This window comes from Cylas formicarius, unplaced genomic scaffold (genome assembly GCF_029955315.1).
Source record: "Cylas formicarius isolate icCylForm1 unplaced genomic scaffold, icCylForm1.1 PGA_scaffold_8__14_contigs__length_24414737, whole genome shotgun sequence".
Taxonomy (NCBI): Eukaryota; Metazoa; Arthropoda; class Insecta; order Coleoptera; family Brentidae; genus Cylas; species Cylas formicarius.
In genome coordinates, this window is record NW_026844361.1 from 7,024,334 (window position 1) to 7,041,441 (window position 17,108).

The 17,108-nt window shown below is 35.1% G+C and overlaps 1 long non-coding RNA gene across 1 annotated transcript in view; it reads left to right on the top strand.

The window, feature by feature from the left end:
• Positions 1-17,108, top strand: part of LOC132706800 (uncharacterized) — a 128,263-nt gene that overhangs the window by 43,430 nt on the left and 67,725 nt on the right. Inside the window, exon 2 of the long non-coding RNA XR_009619647.1 lies at positions 6,450-6,481. This is a non-coding gene — a long non-coding RNA (uncharacterized LOC132706800). The remainder of the gene's footprint in view (positions 1-6,449; positions 6,482-17,108) is intronic.

Genomic DNA, 17,108 nt, shown 5'->3' on the forward strand with positions numbered 1-17,108 from the left:
CCTCCTCCAACACCACCGCGCACAGAACCGGATCCCAACCCGGATACTGTCCTTGTGTGGCAGGACATGAAGAAGTACAAGAATAACAATTTAGGGGACATTTCTTTTTAAGTAAATATTAGAAATATTTAAAATGCCCACAACACCAACTCTGGATATAAAAGCCACTGCACTAAAAGGTTACTCTAGCGTCCCCTATCGGGCAAGATTAAAAGTATTGACCTATCACTCTAGGGTCTTGTTAGACAAGTAAGACCAGTAAGTAATATGGTACATTGCGGAAATGATAGATAATGAAAGTTAGAGAAAAAACAGGCTTTTTGGAACAGTTGTATAAAAACCAGCAACTTCTTTACTGCTTCATACTGTGATTTGTTCCATATTCATAATTGGTACTACATGTTCATGCGTTACATAAGATAACAATACAATACCCAGGCAATCCAGAAGTGAAAGCGATGTATTACATCCCAAAGAAAAAGGTATCATTTTCAACAACCCTCCCTTTTGTGGAAATAGAAAGTTTTCCATTTATGTTAAGCTCTTTTTAGTAGCTAAAGAGTCTTTGGTTCTAAACTGGACAAATGCCCTTTTAAACGAAAACTATTCAACTTTGATTGGGCTGTGACAAAATAGCAAAAATATTAGGGCCCAAGATAGAAACTAACTTTTATAAATTAGGAGTACAATATGCTTTCAATCAGAGTTATTGTTTGTGCTTTTTTTAAACCAGTTTTTAAAAAATTTGCCCTTCAAACGTCCTCCAAAAATGTCTTACTTTCATATTGCAACCCTTTACATGGAAAACTGATAGTTTTGTACTTAATTAATTAACAAATTTATGAACAACTATCAGGAACAGCTATGGGTTCTCCATTATCACCAGCCATAGAAGCTTCTGAGAAGAAAACTCACCCGAGATTTAAATATGCACTCTAACATACGTTTTACCTTTGAATTGGCATTCTTCTAGGTTATTCAGTTTTCATCATACCAACGATATATTAATGCATTGTCGCACCAACAGAATTAAAACACCTAATATCTGCTGTCCTCTCTAATATTTTCCAAATTAAAAATATTAAGTGTTCCATCACAAAATGAACGTCACCACAACCTCCCAAAGACAAAAGTCCGCACGCGCCATGGCGGTACATCCTTACATTCAAAATATCACTCACCACTCAACATCTTCGATCCGTCAAAGACAAAATTTCGTCTGAGAAACCAGGAGTGCATATGCGGCAAAGAATACATTGGAGGAAAAGTAATACAAATATCAACTACGTTAAAAGGACATGAAAGACCATTAAAACTACTACTAACAGCAGTTGCCGAACACAATTATGAAACAGAATATCAAATCTTATTCGATCAATTTAAAGTTTTTGAAGATCACCAGTTCTTCTACCCAAAGAAAAATTCGAGAATCCGTAGAAATCTCTAAACAACCAAACGATCTTAATCGCGACTCAGGTCACCAATATGGGAATTAGTCATCCGGGACAAAGTTTATGTCGCTCCTTCAGCTCCGCCCCCCTCAAACAGTATTTAAGGTCCACCAGTTTTGATTGAATTCTGAAGAACCAACACGATGATTGGAGAAACTTTAGCAAGTGTTATTTGTCCACAACAAACGCAAGAGGAATTCAGAAGAATTGTATACAATATTTTAATAGGGTGATAGAAACACTATTACGACAAATGCGGTCCAGTTTGAAATTCTGTGGTTAGTTCAAAGCGTGTGTGACCGCGAAACGGTTTCGCGAGAAATCGTCACGCTCATAAAACCAACAAGTAGTCGCGGCGAGAGAAAGAATCCCCCTCCCCTCACCCGCTCCAGCGTGACCCACATAAGGTGGGGGAGCAGGGGTAAATTTTACCGATCCGGGACGCTAATCCTCCGGAGCGAGTCTCCGAACAACCGGAAAATCTACATGATCCCGCGTCAGCTTTTGACATGACGTAATCCAGAAAGTGGGGCCCGGATTCCCTAGCCGGAGAGATGGCGGTAAATTACCCCCGGTTTGAATCGATCTTGACATGTTTCGCGTCTAAGATTCCTTCGGTAGGGGGCCAGCTTTATAAAAAAGAGGGTATCCTGACGATTATACCGAAAGGTTGCGTATCTATAGAGAAAATATGGGGTTTTCTGAATTCGGAAAAGGCATGACATTTATTGTTATTTATTGACTTATTATTTGTTATTTATTTATTGTTTACGCAAAACATTACATTTTCCTTAAAAAAGGTCCGCACCATATCAGAATAATACCAGTGGGTGAGCAGTCAATACAGAAAAAATTTTCTCTATCCACCGCCACTCATTCCTCAAAAGGGCTCTTAGCTTGGACATTAAATTAAGCTGGTTAAACGTCCATAAAATCGCGGGTTCCGACGCAAGCATGTAGAGGGCATGAAAATGAAATATAGACAACAGTTTCTGGTTCAATCAAAATTGACATATGCTGTGCTTTGTGCAATAGCAATATCGCACTCAAACAATTCGATTCGCATTTTTTCGGGCAGAATAAGTTTTTGCTGCATTAGACGCCGGGAATTTAGGTTTTTCCAGCAAAGTTGGTCTTGCAACGTTCAACTAAATTTGGTTTCAGAAAAATCTAGAAGCTGAATTTGTCGTTTAAAGCAAATCTTAAGAAGTCGCGTGTTTTTCATTTTGTGAATTTTACTCCGGAAATTTTGATGACAATAAGAGATGAATGAATCGATCCGCAAGTAGAGGCTGTTGATTTCTGTAAACAGAGTGCAATCTTATAAACGTTACATGAGGAATCGAAGAGTTTTTTCCTGGCTTGCCAGTACACCATTTTATTTTTTGACATTGTTGAGAGTAGTTATTATTTGTTGACTTATGTCCATTGCGGTTCATTTAAGTCTTTTAACTTTGATTAATTTTAAACACCTACAACTTAATTATGAAAAATGGCCCCCACGACATTTTCTACAAGTGCAAAATTTTTCAATATTCGAATTTTCAAGTAGAATAAATTACAAATTTCCCTCAATTTATTTTAACTATATACGTTGAGTGTCCTACTAGAAGTTCTGGAAAATAAATGTTTTTTTTTTATATTGCTATAGTGAAATGGGACAGCATGTTCCGAGGTTTCTGGTTTTGGTTAGTTTCAGTTAGTCATTACTACATTTCTTTTTCAGAAATGTAAATTTTTCTCCCACTCTCTATGACTTATCAGCGAAGTCACGCATTGATCATTAAAAAAAATACTTTAAGATATTAAGCTTTAATAAAGTGCAAAAAAAGGTTAAAATATTTTTTCAGAAATAATTGAAAGAGATAGGGACATGTCAATTAAAGTTACTCAGAATTTTGCGCAAAAGTAAAAAACAACTCTCCAATAAGACACTCAACGCGAATCACCTTTTATATGGGTTAACGACCTTTGAAACCTTAGAAAATCGAGTATCATTTCACTTCTTTACCTATCGGAGATAATGACTGTCCATATTAACATTCAGCAACAAAGTATAGCGGAAATAATCTCGACGGCAAGTTTACAACTTTGGAGATATCTTTATATCTATTCTACTCGATCGTGATGGCGGCACTATTTTGCTGGCGTCCTCAATTTTCCCTGTTTCCTATTACGTCCATTCGGGTCAAGATTAAAGACCTCTCGCCACATACAAAGTATGACTCATTTACAAAAATGAATTAGTTTTGTCGTCGACGCAGTGAGGGATGAAAGAGGCATCTATAGAGTTATTTTATGAATGGTTATGTAGGTTGACCCGGAAGTAAATAGCAAACATATTGCTTTGCAAATCGTTCTCAGTGGGCGTGGCTGAAATATTTGGCATTTAATGCCAATTTGTTGGAAGTACAAAGTTTGTTGAGAAACTGATAAATTATATTTATGCATTATAAAGATAATAGACACATTGCTCTCCTTTTTTAAAGCAGGCCAATGTCCCATTTCATCCGTCCTACACTCCTGCGTTGGTATGTATATGTATGTGTAATAATTTATTTTTTGTACTCTTTCATATCGTACGGTGAAATTTGGTGTGCACGTATATAATTAAAATGCCTAATTTTTGATATAAAAGCAATATCTCAAAATGTCAACACGACAGCAGGGCTCCAGTTTAAGTTTTTTTTAAATGGCAATAGGGGTCATGTAATACCTCTTTTTAATGCTCTTTTCACGTTCTATTCGCGTAGCAATTTAAAAAAAAAGATTGATCAGTTCTTGCAAACAGTAAATGAATGCTTGCAGATGTTTTATTTCTTTTCTATTACTTAACCGCAGCTTAAATTAAAAAAATAAATAGTTTCATCATTTTATCAACTATTTTATTAAATGTTAGAAATTACCGCATTGTACGTTTTTACCTAACATTGTGCAAAGTTTCTAGGAAAGTTACACCACATACATTTCGAACGTCTTTCAGATATTCAACTGAATTTGGTTTTGTAACATAAATTTTTGTAATTTGTATTTTGTAATTTTCCCCAAAGAAAAAAATCCATCGGTGTTGGATCTTGCGACCGAGCTCGCCTCGTCTTGCAACATGACGTGGTATTCTCTAATGGTATTGGTAGTGGTATTCTCAAACGCAACCTTACCATAATAGTTATTATTATTTGTATTAAATTAAATTAATATTAAAAAAAACTGACTAATCAAATGTTTTCAAAATTGGTATACGAACTGAAAGTCAAAGTCGTTATAAAAAAAAACTTAAAATCCCTCATTTTGACATTTTGAGATATTATTTTTATGTCAAAAATTGAACATTTCAATTATATACGTGCATTTCGAATTTCACCGTGCTATATACAAGGGTACCATAAATAAAAAGGGGTTCCATCATTTATGCGGGCACTGTATGTCTGGTCTATCTTGCTTCGTTTGTAGAACATAAAATTTTACATAAATTTTCTACTAAATCTGAACGTATATTAGCTTGTTACTATTTTTTGTTTTCCATTTTTTTCTTGTTGAACTTTTGTATTTCCGGCTGATAATTTCAGTAAAAATTCAGGTAAACTACAACTGCTTTGTAATATTCTTATAGACAACAGATTTTTTTTTCTGTTTCTCTCTTTGTTTACTAGGGGAATATCTCTTCTATTTGTTCTTGTGGGTTCTTCGTTATTTTTGCTGTTCCCACTTCTGGTATTTCTTCTTCAATTTGTACATCACAGTCCTTCAAATACGTAAGGTCGGTATCACTGAAGAAGTGAAAGGTCTATTTCAAGTAATTTTGCAAATTAGCCAAGTTGCTTAAATAAAAAAGTAAATTTATGTATTGTTCCATTAACCAGAAAGGCCAGAAGAACAATTACAATTATAATAAATAAAAATATCTAAATAATCACCGGTCGTTCAGAGTTCGAATTGGTAACGCTTTTTCACTGCCACAAAACGTGCCTAGTGCTGTTCCCCAGGGGTCGGTGCTGGGACCAGTGCTATTCTTAGCTATTCATGTGAGCGCTTATGCTGATGACACTAAATTATTTGAAAATCCTTCAACACATGCGGACGTATTACAGAGAGACTTGAATACTATTTCCAAGTGGTGTTCAACTTGCCGCTGAATGCTCCAAAGTGCTCTGTGCTGCATGTTGGCAAGAACAATCTCGGTTTGAGTTATTATATCAATGGAAACTTTGTGTCAAGTGTCGATTCTCAGATGGACCTGTACATGTATCAAATATTGCAAAGAAAGCAAACTGCGCGTTATTTTTATTAAAAAAGGCTTTTAAAAATCTCAGTCCTCGTATCGCTTGCATGCTTTTCACATCTTACATTCGCCCCATCCTGGAATTTGTTTCCCCAGTCTGGAACCCATGGCTATTGCGTGACTGTGATGTTCAGGAAAGAGTGCAACGAGCCGCTCCGCGCTGGCCACTTCAGCTTAGACATACACCTTACGATGACCGTCTCAAAATACTTAGTCTGACAACATTAAGTCAGCGTCGGCTGCGAGGGGATCTCATTCAAATGTATAGGTTTGCACATGACCAATTTCCATCTGACGTGCCCCTTGTGGTCCTAAGCAATGATGAACGCCTACGTGGTCATTTATTTAAAATAAGAAAGGAACAATTCAGGACTTCACATCGCCTGCATTTTATAAGAAACAGGACTTTTGATTATTGGAACAGTTTACCCCCAGATGTTGTGTCTGCGCCGAACTTGTCTGTATTTAAATGTCGCTTGGACAGTGTATTGTTTCACAGCAACAACTAAATATTTAATATATGTGTAACATTCTTATGCTACTAACTATCAATGTGCATAATAGGTTCTCCTCTGCACTTTATTCTTGTTATAATAATAATAATAATAATAATAATAATAATAATAATAATAATAATAATAATAATAATAATAATAATAATAATAATGATAATAGTAATTAGTTCTCATTAACAACTAATAAAATTTCTTTTGTTACAGAAAGACCAAGATGCAGAATAAACACCGCTAAGGTAAGAGCTTATAGCCTAAATCTTCGAACACCAATGGTTTTTGTTTTGTTTACCCGTAAATTTTTATATCAACGAATTTAAATTGTATAGTCACTATATTTATATATTATATTTTTCAATTACTCTTGTCGCCAGCAAACAATTTCATAGCTTTCCAGTAACATTGCTTTTCCTATGGAAAATCTGTATTTTTTAAAGTGGCCCACAAAAGTTTTCTAGTTATCCACGGAATACGGTCATCCTGACCAAGCTCTTTAAAAATCTTATTGGGGTGTATGTGACTCTACCCTGTGAGAAATAGCCTATAAAACAATTGTTCTTCAGTCGCGTTTTCGAAGAAAAACGCGAGATGGCACTGATCATGAGGGTTCCAATACTGACAAAATGGCGAGGGATAAATAACGCCTATCAATTACGTGACGTAGGGAGGACAAAGGCGCGAGGTGTAAAGCGAAATAATTGGGAAACGATGAAGTGAATCTGAAGTGGGGACATCAATTATTCATCCGCCGCGTGCCCGAACAAAAAGGTCGTCTGGAAATTTGTTTCGAACCGCTAGGGCCGGGGCAACAAGTAGCATCGCGTATGCGCCAGTGGCGGGTAACATAAGCCGATAACTAGAGGAATATATTCTATAATCTGCGCATGTGATTTCTTCGCTGCGAGGATCGGTCGGAGACATAAATAAAGAGATCTTTATTTTCCAGCAATAAATAACATAATCTTATAGAAAAAAAAGAATGCGGGCAACGTCGAAGATCACGTGACCACCTCACAAGAAGGCAGATTCTGTTTTACATCTTAAGCGAGAAAAAATATCAAGTACATACACACGAATAATAAAAGAAAATAAGTTTTTCTTCAGATTAGAACTAAGAAACGTAACCTTTAGTTGTTGGCTGCGATAAAGCAACATTATTTTAAGGAAAATTTGACTTGTATATTATTTTTTGATGACACAGAACATTGTTTTGATAGCTTGGAATAGGCCAAAATTTCATTGTATCTGGCAAAGAATCGTGAATTTTACAAATTTGATATGCAAATCTTGTTGACCTCTCTAAGATTAAGGTTATGTACGTTTCTCGTCAAAGTTATTTTGCTATACAGGTACGGAGGAATACACAGGACGCAAAATTATATCTCCTATTTTACATATTGAACCGACTGATGCGGTTGTGGCAAGGTTTATGTGATATATGATGTCTGTACATCGAATTACACAAACAAAAATTTTCAATCCCGAAGATGGATTTAAAGTTGTTATAATCCGCTCGAATGTAGTTTTTTATATGAGTCTTAAAACACAAATTGCTATCAAATGTAATGCCAATGTTACGAGCTGAAAATGGCGAATGTATGAGATGTTGATTTATGCAGACTTTAAAGTCTTGTTCATTTATTTTTGATCTATTCATTCTTGCACGCAAAATAAGCAAAGAAATCTTCTTTGAATTAATATTGAGTGCATAACTTCCTGTCCACTCTGTAAGTCTTTCAATTTCAGTTTTAATTTTTTCAATTGAATTTTTTAGGTTAAAAGTTAAAACAGAGTTGGATATCATGTGCGTATTGAATTACTTTGCAGTATCAAAGAATTTTTCAAAATTGGCGCCTGACTTTACACTCAGCGCTATGTAGATTAATCCTCCGACTTTCACTTTCTGTGTTCTATTCGATAAATAATTTTTCAAAAAGTTAACGTTGGTGGGAGAAAGACCAACATATTACAAAATGGCGTAGAGGAGGTGATGATTTATAGTGCCAAAAGTCTTTGAGAACTTAATTAATATTAAAGCTGTTGCGTTGAGCTTGTCGGCGGCACTAAAGAATATTCATCTTTTGTAAGGAGTTTATACGAATCCTTGCATTATGTGCGCGCGCATGGCCGTTTCTGTTTTCAGCAAATAGTTTTTAATCTTTAGAACTATAGTATGTGTATTAAGACAATTAAATGTTATTTTGGTCAGCTAAACTATTTTACTTATTTTTTAAGTGAGGTAGGTATAACAGTTGATTGAAATAAATTTAAATATTTTTTAATATTTGGAACAACAAAATTAATAATATCATTTATCGGTTTCTACAGTATTTGCTCTCTCAAAATCGGAATTAATAAATTATTTTAATATTTTAAAGCCTTCCTTAGAGCCTTTTAAATAGCTAGTCTTCTGTTGGTGAGTTTTGTCTTACTTAAATGAAACGTCGTATGTTTTGTGATATTGGTATTTGCTGGTTGTTTCTTACAGAGCCTGAAGTCAATTAACCAAACCTTTGCAAATTTTAAAAAATGTCACTTTAATGTTCTCCTTATTGACCCACCACTTCTTTAGTATTTTCATTATATATGATCCGATATGGTAGTGATATATTACATTATATTATTTTGCTGCTCACTATTTATAGCTACATATGCAAAAATCAATGCAACCACACATAGATGATATTACAAAAAGGGAATTTTATATTCCAACAGACATTATTGTTCGATTGTTTAATAACAATGTTTACTGCCATTAAAAAAAAAACAGTTAAATATGTTCTTGTTTTACAAATTGTTTAGGTTATCAATTTTATAAATCGGTCCACAAATTTGTCCCGTAAGCCTTTAGGGCTTTCCATCTAAGTAAAGTCATGCTATAGTCTTGTAGTCAGTAGCACTGTGGTACAAAAAGTGTTTATGGCCCAGAAAATAATTATAAAATATTGGGAGTCTCATAGAAAGGTTAATGTTTGTGTATAAAAATAAAGAACACTCACTTAGTCACTTCTGTAACACCAAGAACTTTTATATCCACAGCATCGATTAACTGTAATTGAAAATTGCGCTTATTACTTGTGTTTTAAGTTTTATAAGAAATTGTTTGAAACAATCAAATGTAATGTCATGTAACTGTTTGAGAAAGGACAATTAATAAATTACTTATTGAAATAGAACCATATGCAGTGACAGTGGAGCGAGCACAGTAGAACAGTTATTTTTGTGAAGTCGTTTCATTTTAGGCGTCACTTACTTTTGTGTCCTGTGTCTAGGTTTTATAACTTTTCTGAACTAGACTATAATAATAATAATAATAATAATAATAATAATAATAATAATAATAATAATAATAATAATAATAATAATAATAATAATAATAATAATAATAATAATAATAATAATAATAATAATAATAATAATAATAATAATAATAATAATAATAATAATAATAATAATAATAATAATAATAATAATAATAATAATAATAATAATAATAATAATAATAATAATAATAATAATAATAATAATAATAATAATAATAATAATAATAATAATAATAGAATAGAATAGAATAGAATAGAATAGAATTTATTGGCCATTCAGATACGTCACAAAAACAACAAATGGTACGTCAAAGGTTAACAATACAAAAGAATTTATATATATAATATAAAAGGTTGTACAAATTTTGAGAACTAACACACTAACGCAGTGGTCTATTCAAGTGTAGTATGTTTGATCAACTCCAAGTATTCATTAATATCATAGAAAGGATTATCAGTAAAAAAACTTTTCATTCTCTTTTTAAATTGTCTGTATGGTAGATTTTTTATATTATTTGGGAGAACATTATACAGTTTAACATTAATCTTATTGTTTTGTGAGGACGTCAGTCTGGAGTGAGGAGGGGTGATCATGTCAACATACCTAGTATTATACTCATGTCTATTGCCAAGTGTCCCATAGACATCCGCGTTTTCGTGAATATACAGGATAGATCGGTATATATAAGTAGAAGGCAGCGTCATAACCTGGAAGTCAGAGAAAATGGGCTTGCAGTGGGCAATCGGGTTGGCACCGCAGAGCACCCGCACAGCCTTCTTTTGCAAACGAAAAGCTCTTTCCGTATATCCAACCCCACCCCAAAGCACAATGCCATAAGACAGCACACTATGAAAAAGCCCAAAATAGGCTATCCTAAGGGCCGCCGGGGTTAGACAATGGCTGAGATGTCTCAGTAGGAACAGTCGCCGAGACAACGTTGCACAGACCTCATGAATCTGGCCTGACCATGACAGAGTCCTGTCAATTACGAATCCCAAGAGGGTTATATTATTTTGATACAGATAGTCGACTTTACTGCAGGAGAAGGTAAGTTCTTGAGTTTTTTGTTTATTGAGGACTAAGTTATTTGCAGAAAACCATTGCTGGAGAACATTTGTTGCTACGCTGACATCTTCACTAAGCATTCGTTGATGCTTAGCTGTTAACAGAATGGCAGTGTCGTCAGCAAACAAGGTGACATTCGCATCTGGCGGCACGGACAATGGCAGATCATTTATATAAATGATGAAGAGCAACGGCCCAAGAACCGAGCCCTGTGGGACACCGCAGCTCACTGGAAGAGCATCATCACTCGACACTCCACCAAACTCAACATACTGAAACCTGTTACTAAGATACGATTTTATTAACTTTAGAGGGATACCTCTGACGCCATAAAATTTTAATTTGTTTAAGAGCACATCGTGATCGACGCAGTCAAACGCTTTCGTAAGGTCGTACAGAAGTGCCTTTGATACGTCGCCAGCATCGAAACCCCGCACCACACTGTTCACAAAGTGCATAAGTGCATGGGTCGTGGATTTCCCCTCACGAAAGCCAAACTGCGATTCACACAGAAGTTTATTTTCCTCAAAAAACAGTGACAGGCGAGCCTTCAGGGCTTTCTCAATGACTTTACCGAATATAGGGGTAATTGCAATGGGCCTAAAGTTATTTGGTGTATGTTGATCGTCTTTTTTGTGAATGGGAATTATTTTTGAAAGTTTTAGATCCGAAGGAAATACGCCACTCGAAAACACTGCGTTCGTTATGGCTGCCAGGGGACCCACGATGTACTCAATGGTGTGTTTCAATATTTTTGAATTTAAGCCGAAGCAATCGGTAGAACTTGAGTTGTTTAGACCCATAATAATGCCATACATCTCACTCTCAGAGACCGGGCTTAAGAAGAAAGATTTACACGGAGAGGGTGTTTTCGTAAGGTACACATATGGGTCACTGGATTTCCCAATGGATGATACTAGGTCATTTACTACATTGGAGAAGTAAGAGTTAAATTCGTTGGGTGTGATTGAGTTGGGTATAGCCTTTGAGGCTCGGTTAGTTTCATGGTTAATCAAGGTCCAACAACTTTTGCTCATGTTGCTGGCTCTAGTTATAAAATTGGCATATGCCTTGGATTTTGTTTCTTTGATCATTCTTTTGTAGTTAGCATTAGCCAGTCTATACTCAGCCCAACTGTCGCGTGGGGAAAATATTCGACACTTGGCTTTTAAAAGCATCACGTGATCCCTCATAAGTTTGAGGTCACGATTGAACCAGACCACGGGGGGACGGAAGGAATTACTGCGCTTTACGACTTTAAAGTGATTCTGGATATTGGCGGTGAAGATATGAAGCAGTTCTTTTGTTGAGTTGGTCGGATCGGCGTTAGTATTAATAAAAGGTTCCCAATCGGTGCTCTCAAAACTTGTGCAGAGGTTATTCAGACCCGCCTGGGTAATTGGTCTGAATTGAATATGGTCATCGTGCACAGAGGAAACATCAAAGTGTAATTCCATAAAAACAGCGGAATGATCAGAGAGTGCTGGATCCTCACTGCCCGCAGTGAACAGAGTGGGGGATATATTGACAAGGAAATTATCAATGCAACTTGACGTGGTTTCAGTTATACGGGTATGGTCAGCGAGGGAGATTCCAAAGGTGGCAAGTAAGTTGACAAAATCCATCGTTAGAGCATTTGAAGTCAGGTTGAATTTGATATTAAAGTCACCTGTAATAATAAGTTTTCTCTTCTTAGAGTAGAGGTCATTTAAAAGAAGTTCTAGCCTGGATATAAATAGATAAGGGTCGCCGTGGCTCCCCGATCTATATACATTGATAACTACGGTATTTTTGTGGGTTAATTCAATGCCGCAAAATTCGGCATGGATGTCTAGTGAGTATTTATCTAAATCTAAAGTTCTACAGTTGACTTTGTGTTTGCTATAAATTGATACGCCCCCTCTGACCGCAGTCTGACGGCATCGAAAGCTTTTCAATAGAAAATTATTTACACATATTGATTTTAAAAGTTCTTCATCACAGACAAAGTGTTCAGATAGACAGAGAATATCTACATTTTTATCCAGCAAATAACCGTTGAGTAAGTCAATTTTACTAGAGAGACCATGAATATTTAAGCTAAGAATACTTAGAGTACCTTTATTACTTGGGTTGCTGCCCCGAAGCACGCCGACCGAAAAAACGATTCACGAGCACTCCAGTGGGCCAAATGGAAGGATTAAGAATCTTCTCTGAGTCAGCGTCCAACACCGTGCACTTGAAAGATGCATAACTTTCAGGGAACATGGATCGAATTTGCTCCACTTGAACCTCCGCAACCATAGGCTTCAGATATTCTTCAATGTCACAGGCTCTAGTCGTCGGATGCATCTTGGAGATGTGGAACTGTGTCCTTCTGGTTGCTACCTGTAACTTACAGGACGCAGGGTCTTTAAGACTGCCCACTATCGGCTGAGGTCTGGAAGTGAGCTTGGGACGAGGTGGTCTCTCCACTTTTGTTTGGGGTGGACGGAGATCACTGGCAGGACCGGAACCAGGAACAAGGTTGTCGCTGGAGGTCAAGCTGATGATCTCGCTGCACTTATTCCGCACTGTAGCCTCGTGTAGAGCACCACCAACAGTCGATTCGGTTAATCTTTGTTGTGGGGCTGTAGTTCTCCTCCACCCGTCAGCCGGCACATCAAGTTTAGTGCCTGGATTACGTGCCCCGCCGACAACAACGGGAAGAACCGGGCAGACATGGGATGCGGACTCTCTCTTTAACATAGCCATCTGATCTTGAAGGGAATTAATAACCATTAACTGGTAACGTATTGTTTCATCTTTTTGTTTGAGCAGCTCTTTCAGATACCGTATTTCAGTGAGATGGTTACTGGATATGTGATCAGCCAACGGCTGGTCGCTGGTATTCCCTGCGTCCACAGTGGCGGATTCAGTGGAGGCGGTGGAGGGCCCAGCGGTCTTGTCGACGACACGAGGGTCATATGTGCAGCAGTCTATTTTATCATCCTGCAGAATTTTAACGAATTTACATATTTTGGCACAAGACTTGTGCATTAGAACACCACAGACGATGCACTTCAGACCCGTGCCAGCAACACCGTCACAGCGCTTACAGGCTTTTTGCACCATTGCTATACGTCAGTTTAAGTTATTTAGCACAAAACCGAAAATAATCGGATCCGAACTGTACAATAAGTTTTCTACGAACCGTGGGCGGAAACAACCTTTTCACGCGCTCTCCGAAAGGCAAAAAAAGGTGGGTGATCCTAAGGAAATAAACCGATCGGTTTATACGCGTAATAAAGAATGATTTCAATGACACCAATAAGTACTGTAGTTCACACCACACTTATGTTATTAGTAAAACACTTTTGAAGATTTAATTTGAACTTTAACTACGATTTTAAGGAAGACACGTGGAGAGAGCACTCAGTAGCTTGTGGTCCGCTTACGCCAGCGGTAATAATGTAATAATAATAATAATAATAATAATAATAATAATAATAATAATAATAATAATAATAATAATAATAATAATAATAATAATAATAATAATAATAATAATAATAATAATAATAATAATAATAATAATAATAATAATAATAATAATAATAATAATAATAATAATAATAATAATAATAATAATAATAATAATAATAATAATAATAATAATAATAATAATAATAATAATAATAATAATAATAATAATAATAATAATAATAATAATAATAATAATAATAATAATAATAATAATAATAATAATAATAATAATAATAATAATAATAATAACGTTCTTTACTGAATTAAAGAAATACACATTTTATATACATTGCATGAATGCTAATTGTTGTTACACTAAACCTAGTACCCGACATTAAGGAAATATACTGAAAAAATATATTTAACATCATGTGGCAGTCGTAAATATGCATTTTAAAAGTTTCACAGAAATTCCTAATAAAAAAAGAAAAAATCAACTTCGGATTATTAAAAAATACTTTTGTCATTTGTCATGTCAATTTTCATCGAGTGAGTTGGAGGCATAAGAAACTTAGTATTGACATTATGTACCTCAGTCCGAAAGCTATAATTCTATTCTTTAGATACTGTGCCGTCTTCAGCGCAATTGTATTAAAAAAGATTTTTTTATACGGTTATTAACAAATGGCGTTAATCAACTTGAATCAACCAACAATCGTAATTTTTTTATTTGATCTTTAAAGCGTGACTTACATTCTATATTTAAAACGTTATTGTAGGTTTGCATACATTTTATTTCGTCAGTTTTTCTATCAAATAGAGACTAACACAGGTCTCACAGGTAGAAATCTTTGAACTCCAGAAGAGAGTTCTAGAGAACATTTTGCCACCAAAAACCACCGTTTGCTCACGGTTGAAAAGATAATTTTTAATAAACTTTTGTGCATATTTAAATCAATATTCTTCAAAATCGATTAAAGCGAGAGGTTAATATTAAACGCTTTAGAATAATCTAACAACACCAACACAGTCATCTTGGCGTTGTCGCTGGACTTAAAAATATCATCAGTAATATCGAAAAGGACCGCGCAGCAGTTGTGATTAGGTCTAAATTCCGAGTGCTTTTCGCCGATTGCACAGGTCTACGAAATTAAAGTTTTTGACAGATGTTGAAAACTGATTTTCTATAATTTTAGTATGGTGATTTCAAAAGTTCTATGCGTTTATTTGTATCACACACGGTTTTTTTGCAAATATTAAAAAAGTGGTTAAAAAACAGTGAAAAAAACTTTTTCGAGTGAAATATTTGTCTTTTTGACATTCGGCTGTGTGTTTTTAAGAGCATATCCTGTTTTAACATGCAACATGTTCCATGTGTCTTAATGTCCTGGTGAAACCTCTCTCCCTGTTTTTCGCCAACTGCTCCAAGATCTTCAGGAAAACAGTTCAAGTGAGAAAACGGGAAATGCATATAACAGCCTACACTATGAGAGTGTAACATATTTTGAACAATACTTTCGTAGCTTTTGCCCTTAGATTTCCCAAGAAACTTATCAATTACTTCTTTAAATGGCATCCAGGTTTTTTTTGGCATTGGTCATTATGTTTTGAAAATCCTTATCTTTGGATATCAAAAGTACCTAATTGTATCTTGGCATCAGGTATGGCTGGAAATTTCTCTCACAAATATTTGAAACACTCTTTGATATGAAGAGTAGGCAGCAAAACTTTAATTATTATATTATTATATTAAATTTGTTTAAATAGCTAAACAGCTATATTTCAATTATTTTCTCAAAGACCTTTGACAATTGAGTTCGCGCCTTCTTCCATTCGGTAGGAAATTCCGGTTTTTCTTGGTAGAAGTTCATAATTTTGGTATAGTACATTAGTAAAAATGATAGAAAGAGTCTGAGGTAAAAATATTAATACCGTCAATTTCTTTTACACTTTGGAATAAAGTTAACAAAGTAAACATCATCAAAATAATTCAATTTGCTTGTTGAAGTAGCAAATAATTGAATAATTAAATAAACAATGTATATCGTTCCCCCTTCAATCACCCGCTGCGCTAGGAGATCCGGTAATTAATTATGAATCGTAAATTATCCGTGATTTTATCCTCTCGTAATTCCGCTATACCGATTAATCGCGAAACATGTCGACCGACATGTGCGTGGCTGAAGTTTTAATGCGTTCGTCGCAACAGACATAATAGCGACATATGACCCCGCAACGTTGCAAAACAAAATGTCGCGATTTCGCTAGTTTGATTGGATAGATTGCTGATTCGGAGGCCCATGTGTACGTGAATGTGGACGAAATCTCAGAAACAAATCCAGCGCGAATAATTCAAGTTAAAAAAAGATAAAACGTTGACAGAAAAATGTTGGTAAATTTTCAGTTCTTCACTTTTATTTTACTCGATAGCGTACTCTGTAATGGACCGTAAAGATATTGCATTATCATTAGCAAATACTGCAAAGATTGTGAAAAATGGCTAATAAACAATGAATTCTTGTTTGTGTATTTTTTAATATTTTTAATTCGAATTCAAAACTAAACAGATATAAGTAGAAATAAACTTGTGACGTGATAGAGGATATGTCTTCATTTATATTGCACAAAGTTCAAAACTTGATCAAACAAAATTGTTCTGTTAACAACATTCCTCATAAAAAATCACCGGTCAACTGGTTTGATAAAGATCCAGTAGCTCTTAGAAACAAAGTGTCAACTGTTAAAACTCTCAGTAAAGTCTCACAGAACCCTCTTTATACAGAAGTGTATAAATCGCTAAATAAGGAATATAAACAAAAAATTCAACAAACCAAAAAAGCTGCTTTTGATGGCTTTATCGAAAAATCAACCAATAAAAACAAAGATGTCTGGAAAATCGTTAACTATGAAAGAAATTGTCTTGGGAGATGTGATAAAGAATCTGATTTATCAGCAAACGATCTTAACAGTTTTTTTAGTTCTGTCTCGAGTAATATTATAAAGATCTTAACGGTGAATCACAATGTACAGAGT